The sequence below is a fragment of the Rhea pennata genome, chromosome Z (assembly GCF_028389875.1).
Source record: "Rhea pennata isolate bPtePen1 chromosome Z, bPtePen1.pri, whole genome shotgun sequence".
NCBI classification, from domain to species: domain Eukaryota; kingdom Metazoa; phylum Chordata; class Aves; order Rheiformes; family Rheidae; genus Rhea; species Rhea pennata.
Window position 1 is genome coordinate 53,139,855 of NC_084702.1, and position 8,917 is coordinate 53,148,771.

Here is an 8,917-nt window from a genome sequence, read left to right on the forward strand (position 1 = left end):
TCAGCTCTTTATCTTTAGCACTTTGTCCCTTTGGTGTTTGGCATCTATGATCTATATTAGGCAATGTTTCTTTTTAAGGAGAAATCAGCTGTTGGCTGGTTTGCAAATTGACTGGAGCGTGCTCTCTGAACAAATACTGTACACAGTTGCTTCTGAATAAACAAGACACTTCTAAAATTAGTTTACAAAGAATTTTGTATGTTGTTTTGGATAGCACTAGGCATAGACCAAAAGCCAAATCTTTTAGGGCTGCACCAACACAGCATCATTGATATTTTGAAATTGAGCATTTTATTTTTTTTCATGCAGAGTAATGGCTTTTTTTTTTTTTCCAAACTGCTTTGGCTGCAGGTGCTTCCAACTTCAGCAGCTATGCATGGAAGGCTACTTACAGATCAGAAAGAGCTACTGTATCTCTCTAATGGAGCAATTAAGTTAAGTGCTTTCTTGTTGAGAAAAATAGGGTGCTATCTCCAGTGATTTCAGAATAGAAGACCAGTATATAGAGCACCCTGTTATTTAAGTCTATAACTTGACCCCTGGTGTCATAGATTTGACCATAGCATACAATACAAATCTGGATCTAAGAATCAGGAGAAAGTGAATGGTTAACTTAGACAGAGAACTAGTACGATTCATGAGCTATTATACATATTTACAAATGGATTATTTGAAGTTTAGAGCAGTGAAGAAGAAATTAGATTGCTTTTAAAGATTAAAACTGGTTATTACTTCATTTTCTAAAGGAAGGCAAGAATATGTCTACATTTAGGTATATTTCTAGAGATATATTCAACATATAAATTGATTTTTCCCTCATGCTAATTTAAAATTCCATTACCTCTACTATTTCAAGAGGAGGAACATTAAAATATCTTCTAAACCCTTTAACCATGAATCAGTTTATCTAAGCTCTATTATCTACTCAATAAGGACTAAGGACTTCCTTAAAAAAAAAAAGAAAGAAAGAAAGAAAGAAAAGGGCCAAGTAGCATCAAGAAAACATTACAGCATCCTTTCCATCATATCTCATAATAAGCCTCCCATGCCCTTAACCGCAATATCTGTTTAAAAAAAAAGAAAGAAAAAAAAAATCAGTAACAATCCTTCAGCTGCAATTTAAATATACTTTTGAACACCAAAGATAAAAATAAAGTGTTCTGATTTTCTAATGAAATTTAGGCACCTAATGCATTTTATATTACATGCAACCAAAATTCTACTTGTTCCTTTAACAAACAAAACAAACTTTGTTCTATATTAAAAGCACAAATACCACAGTTTTGTCAATAATACAATTTTGTCTTGAAGATGAAGGAAATTAATCAATATTTGGTGCTGCGTATACAGAAGTGACTGAATGACTTCACAACTTCATGTAGACCTTAGGATGGCCCATTAGAAAAATTCAGTCATGCACAACAACATTTGATCAAGAGATTGACGTTAGGGAAGCTCCGGTCAGTATTTGGTTCTTATGGACCCAACTGCGGAAATGAGGGCCTCACAGCTGCACTCATTTCCCACAGCTCTGCAGCAGCCATGCGAGGATTGGAAACAGGCACATACTTTCTGTGCAACTGTCCTAGAAAAGCTCCCTGGCTTGTCACACTCCAGGGGCCAATAGGGTATGCTACAGTTGCCACAAAAGATCTGGACTCTACGATAAGGAACAAGCCATGTCAGACTTAGTTACTACAGTTAGCAGCTGAAAAATGAGGAGAAACAGAAGGAAGCAGACAGTCAACAACCTTTATAGTAGGAATCTTACCAACAGGCTTTGATCTTAATTGTAGCCTGGAGGCAAAGCCCACCCTGGTGTCTTTCATCCCCTTGAAATCTCAGGCCTAACCTACTACCAACTCCAGGCATCCAGACTTGCCAAGCTTACTTACAAGCACATACACTGGGAGACAGTTTAAGCTACAACAGGCTTAAAAGGCCTTCATATTTTAAAACAAACACCTAAGCAGGGAATTATACCAGTACATACATGAAAACATTAGAATAACCAGATATATTTCTAAAAAGGTAAAAACTTTATTTTTCACTCTTCTCAGAGAAATCATTCCAACACTAACAGTTCACTGTGTGCACACTGTCAAACCTTAAGGTTTTCTTGGAGCAATTACAATACACTATGCAAATGTTACCAAGCTGTAAGAAGTAAAATTAATCATGTAACTGAAACTTTCCTAATGAAAAAGTTAATTCTAGCACTGAAGTTAAAGAGTGCATACAGAAGCAGGCGATGATCAAAGGAGGCCACGCCAGCCCCCAAACAGGCAAATGTGGGATGCAAAGTCAGCAGGCATGCCCAGGAGAGACAGCTTCCCTGCCTTCATTACCTCTGCAAGAGGCAAGCCCAAACACCTTCCTATAACCCTAGCTTGGCAGTAGGTCAGCCAAGCTTTCCAAGACCCTAACAGCCAACGGCGGCAAGGAGCCATAACTATTTTGCCTTCCCTTGAAAAATGCTGCAGTTTATTAAAGGAGCAAAATTCACTTTCTCAAAACAAAGCAGCCCAAACCTGTCCTCTCTCTGCTGCACACAACTTCTGAGCCTGCAAATAATGCAGTATAAGACAGCTAAGAACTGAGAGTCAGGAACTCCTGGTATCTTTGCCACATTTCCAAAGGTCTCTCTCCAGTGTTCACCAAGTTAGTATTATCCATTTGAGTGCTGGAGGGAGGTCAGGGGAGAAGAGGGAGAAATAATCGGTATATTTTAATCATCCTTTGCAGATGCAAAAATACATACATATGTCCTTTTGATGTATGTTTGGATAACACATATTGGTTGAGGTATCATGTTTTTCAAAACATTGCCTTCTCTAAGATTATATGTTATCACAATATTCAAGACAGAAAACCAACTTGTCCTACAGATTCACTTTGTCTTATTTTTAGTCCCCCTGTACACCTTCTACTGTAATCCCACTGGATTTGACATGTTTCTGTAAAAGTTTGACTTAGCTTCAGTAAGCAACAGAATCCACTAAAAAGACTTTTTTTTTTTTTCAAAAAAGTCAAATAAATTTAGTGTTGTCAAATTCATGATTGTTTCTATAGGTAAAAGTAACAAGATGGCATCAAGGATAAATGAAACCAAAAAAAAAAAAAAGATAGATACTGATAGACATAATTCTATATCCGTGTGTCTGTTCTGAAGTGCTTTGAAAAATGAGCCAAAAAAAATGGAAAAACAACCAGTAACCAGTTCAGTGAGACAAGCAAAGGTATAAATATCAAGACTTACGTATACTCCTCTCCTCCCTTCTCTATATCCAGAGCTTTTCAGAGAGAGATTAGTCTAATTTCCCATCTCTGTCAAATTAACAGAAAAAAAAAATAGTCCTAGACTCCAAATTGCCTTATCTTACTAAACAGTTTCCTAAGGCATTTTCTTTGAAGAAGTTTCCTGTATTACTCTGTCTTCATTTAAAAGTTTTAATATGTTCTTCTTTCCATTTTCTAGTTATAAATTGTAGTAGGCTACACTGATTTCTCTGTAAAACAAAGAGCATACACTACTTAAAAACAAATGAATTACAATGTTTAATTTATTAATTTAATCTTGCCCATACAGAAAAACAATTCAAAAGACATTTTCAAGGGACTGGTATATTCATTTTCAATGCAAAGTGATAACCATGCCTGAATAAAGAGCTGCAAAACTGAAATTTAAGTCATCCTCTGGCAGAACCTCTTTTGTGAGTGATCAGACTGAGCAATCAGGGTTTGAAGATGAAGCAAAGAGACATCAACCAATAATGAGCACTGACTTCATCTGATTCTACAGATGGGCACAGGTCTACCTTTGGTTTCTTAACCTACCTTCAGTGCCAATCCATGAGATTCAACATATCAGATAACAGGACAGATACATATGCATAGGGTGCCAAAGGTATTGCTAATCATAAAGCACGCTACACTCCTTCAAAATAGGCAAAGAAACCCACAGAAAGAGTTTGGCACCAGTTTAGCTTAGGCTTTGTGATAATACATGTGGAATAATCCAGAATGGGAGAGTTCAGATCTACAAATGACTGACATGATGATAGTTTACCTAGGAGAGAATCCAGTCCACATGTCCTATACCTTTACAAAGCTCACTGCCTTTTTTTTTTTTTTTTTTTTTTTTTTTTTTTTTTTAAGTAAGAATACAGTTGCCAGTATACATACTGGAAGTAAGTTCACTGACCACCTCCTCTATCCCCTAAACAATCAGTTATACAGCAATTACCTTGTGTTCAGTGTTAAGTGTACAAACTTCATTTCAAAAGGCAAAATAAAGGCTTCACAAGAGTTACTTGTACCTTTTGCATCTTAAGTTCTCTATATAAAACCATAATGCTTTTCAGGACCTATCAGCTCATTGTTTTTCTGAGTAGTTTCCTGGTACTTCTGAATGGTATATTTTTCTTATTATGGACTAGGTAAAAAAAAACAAAAAAAAAACCCAAATGAACAAAATCCAAAACACACACACACAAAAATTAAACTGTCCCCAGGCACTTGATACCAAGCAGGGGATCTACTTAAGGAAGCCAGATATTCAGTATCAGTTTTCCTTCACAAGTACTAAAGAACACTAGCTTGCACTGGAGTAAAAAAAGAAATCTGCAGTTTAATGTGAAGCCACAGCAGGGGTATACCAGTGGAAAGGTGCCACTGGGACTTGAAGAGGGTAATTAGGTAGTCATTAGAAAAATATAGCATAAAAGTGTTTTAATAGTCCATCAGTTAGGAACAGTTTTGAGATTTTAAAGTGTAAATTGTAACAAGGCAAACATGTAGAGCATCGGTATCCAGGTCTCAGAAGTGTTAAGACTGTAAGTCATTGCTTCCTCATATAAATTAAATCAATTCTAATGTAATGATGGCACAGGAAAAATTATCTGAGAAAAAGAAAAAAAAAAAGTAAAACAGCACATAAGTGTTATAAAAATAAGTCTCAGTTAAGCTCAGGCTTCGCTGTACATTGGGTTGCCTTTCACCTTAGCGTTTCTGGGCTTTCTGGTTCCCAACTGGAAAAGCTGGACAGAACCACTACTGCCAATTACTGCGTGAAATGAAAGTGAACAAACACAATGAATCTAAACTAACACAGGTACAGCAACATAAAAAAAACTGAGCCTACAGAGCAGAAGAGTTAGTTTTTCACAGCTCATATACACTGTTTCAGTATAGTTTTAAGTATCGCTTCACCCGTTGCATTTTCTTTCCTTTCACAGTTATATCTGCATTTATTTGATATTTGATGATGCAAAACAAGTAAAAAACCTAACATAAAAACACCCACAAAGCTTGAATGAACAAGTATATGCTTAAAAAAAATTAAAATGGAAAAGCACCAACTCTGTCTCATGATTTAGAGAAAAAAAAGCATCTATTTTAGTAAAGGTAAAAAAAAAACAACAATAATATTGCAAAACTCTCATATAAACAAGATCCAAGAAGGATCATAAAAATTAAAGGCATCTTTTTCATCTATGTAATTCCATGACCAAGGTGGTGGTGGGACCTTCAGGAGGTTCTGAGCGGCAAGTCAAGTAAGGTTTATTACCAATATACACACGAATATTTCAGCCAGTGCTTTGCCCCTTATCTCCAAAAATAATTATCCTGTATGAGGAAGATGCTTAGCTTTAATTGAAATTAACACTTCAGCTTAATCCTCATTATGCCTACTGCCACTGTATGCTGTAGTTTAATTTAATTTTTATGCTAAGATTTGCAGCTGGTGAAATTTAATCTAAGCCTACACAATACAGTTTGCTGCTTCCAACTCCTGTCTAAGCTTCCCTCATTTGCTCAGTCAACACAAATCTCTCCTAAGGTTTTTGTGAGTCTTCCACCATAAGCTTGACACAGCTGACTGTATTTGGAAAGCCCTACGCTCCTTCTTTCCTGTCCAGCTACTGTGCTGAAAAGGGTGGCCTCTAAGATCCTTTTGTACACCAATAAACAAAATCTCTTTCATAACCATTAGCCTTATTTGTAAAAACAAACGCAGCCTGTGATTGGATATATAGCCTTACTCTTCCTCTAATCGCATTAATTTTCCATCCCAAGATAGCAAGCAATTTGGCTGACGTCTAGATCAAGAGCACAAAAGTTCTCAGTCTCTGCACTCTTACAATCATGTAAGATTAGACACCCTTTTTATTTTACGATCTCGGATCCATGTACTCTGTTGGAAGACGTTCCTTCCCACAAGGCTAGCCCGAAAACTCATCTCAAAGTCTGTAAAGCAGATGCTTTATTACAATATTTTTCCAATTATTCCAATAATTTTCCAAATGGTAGGTTTCTCAGTACTTTTTAAGTCAAATAATCTTGTGTAAAATTACTAGTATTTCTTGGAAGGGAGTAACACCAGAGCCCTTTGGTTAGGCATACACATAACAAAAGCATTTTTTCAACTTGTAATTTTTCCTTTAAGATATACTGCTTACTTTGATTTGATTTGACTGTTAGATTAGTAAGCAACAGTAACTTGTTCAGTAATTCTCTCCTTAAACTTTGCCTTAGTTTGTGTCAACGTGGTACCGTACATAATCTGGTAAGCCTTTTATAGCTTGACAGCGGTCTTTTTGTTTGTTTGTTTTTCATTCCATTATCCATTATTAAATTCCAGTAAAATCTTTATATTCACAGCCTTTTACTACCTTCCTTTTTATGATCTCACATGTATAGAGGCACAGACCCTAGGAAAGATAAAGATTCACAAAGATACCCTGCCTGCAATCACAGAAGCTGAAAAACACTGTTTCTGAACCTAGGTAAGGTACACAGCTCTAGTCAGCAGAAGAGCCATGAATGGAACTTGACCAAACCTCACATTTACAACAATTTCAGAAGGCCTTACTCTTTCTCTAATCACATTAATTTTCCATCCCAAGATAGTAAGCCATTTGGCTGACGTTTAGATCAAGACGTCATTCTTTTTTTTTCTCTGGTGTTCTCAAATCCCATCTAAACTGGGGTTCAATAAGGGCAGGCTGAAGAAATTTAAACAAGGTACTACTTCAGCAACATTTAATGATTAGAAATATTATTTTATAGTAGTTTTCTAAAATGTATTTTAACTTTGTTATTTAATGAAGAAAATTAGTCTAGATCATAAATTGAATGGGTATACTGTGATTTCACTTTTTCCCCCCTTTTATATAATTACAAGCACTGTACATATTTTGTCAAATATAACATTGAAAAAGTCACAAGCTACATCCCGTTAACCTTGAAGACATAAAACAGCGGTATGAGACCTTGAAAATCTCAGTCTAAACTTCTGCAGATTCCACCTACTCTTCAAGGATGTGAGTCATGTTTTTATTTTTGGCTCCTGAGTGCTGATATAACACCTTAACAACATTCTCCAGCTACTGTTACCCCCTAGTAGACAGAAGGTAAGGATTAAAATTTCTCCTCTTCAAGTAGCACCAAAAGATAAATGTACACCAGAAACAGCAAGACAAAACAGTAAGCAACCCAGCAAGGCTCACCTCACATACACATAACGTAGCATAGTGAAGGTGTACACAACTGCAAGTGATCTCACCGTTATTAAAAAAAAGAAGCTCATTGGTGAAATCAGTTCCGTTAAGTTACCAGGTTCTTACAAGCCTGCTGGCAAGACAAGACACAGGTGCAGAAGCCACTTGGAGAACATGCATGTCAGGTGAGGGGGCAGGACACCTATATCAGATGCATAGGGGAGTAGTTCTAAAGCAAGGCCATGACACCAGTAGTACCACAAGGTATGGCACCTTGCTAAATTGTACTACCACTAACCCTGGCATCAATCTATCAGTTGTATATTAATCTTTATTTTTTTTTAAGTAGTACTTAAAGGGAAAGCTTTGCTTTACAAGCTGTAAGTAATGAAGTCAATGTACTTTTTTCAGTTTAAATGTTTTAAGGTACTTAGGTGCTTGAATAGAATGCAAGTGTGAAAGCAATTCTGCAAGTCCTTTCTGTGACTTTGTAGAGCATAATAGTATTTAAGATCTGATTTCTTAGGTTTCATTCTTAAGTCCCACAGTAATGTGCCCATTAGAATCATCATGTAGATGATTCTAATACAAGGTGCTGCTGTTCTTCTGCTCATTTCACAGCCAGCATCAAAATAACTTACAAGGTGTCCGTAATGCCATAGCTTCATAAAACCAGTCTCTCAAATGACAACCAACACATTTGCAATCAAACTACTGAGCTAGAGAAAGCGAGCAGCTGGCCACTCAGAAGCAGATTTGGGTAGAGTGTAACCAGAAAGCAACAGTTCCAGTCTTCTCTGCAAATGCTAAGATAGTGATTCCATTTTAGAAAATTATTTAAGCTGCAGAGTCAAGACTGAAATCAAAAAGGAAAGCCAAGCTAGCACCAAGGCTGAGCGCCCTTGGGGGCCGCCAGGCCGGGCAGGGTCCGCTGCAGCACCTCAACTCTTTAACGGCTCTGTCAGCCAGCACCGCCGGGCCAACCGCCGCCACGACCAGGCCTCGGCCATTTACCACTCCAAACCACTAACTCACTGAAGAGCCCCAAACCCTCCGCTCCCCTCTTCAAGCAGGTGCGGCCTTAACCGTGTGCCTCGGCCCCGCGGCACCTGGCGCAGCGCTAGGCCTCGCCGCGGGGGTGGGGGGGGCGGGGAGCGCTCCCCGCCGGCCCAGGAAGGACGCGGCACCGCCCCGCGACGCGGCAGCGCCCCGCTGCCCCCACCGCAGCTCCCCGCGGCGGGCCGGCACCGCGGCCCGGCCCGGCCCGGCCGCCCCCGGCTCCCTCACCGCCACGCGCCGCTTCCGCCTCCCCGAAAAGGGCGCGCTCCCCGGCGGGCCCCACGGCAGCCAATGAGAGGCGGGCGCGGCCCGCCGACGTCAGAGCGCCACCGCCCCGCCTCCCTCTGGCCGCGCCT

General features: G+C 38.8%; 1 protein-coding gene across 1 annotated transcript in view; it reads right to left on the bottom strand.

The window, feature by feature from the left end:
• The window catches only part of XRCC4 (X-ray repair cross complementing 4), a 187,311-nt gene extending 178,497 nt beyond the window's left edge, over window positions 1–8,814 (bottom strand). The window contains exon 1 of the mRNA XM_062599841.1: window positions 8,790–8,814. The gene's annotated coding sequence lies outside the window, so the exon portion shown is untranslated. The remainder of the gene's footprint in view (window positions 1–8,789) is intronic.
• Between the last annotated feature and the right edge of the window lie 103 nt (window positions 8,815–8,917).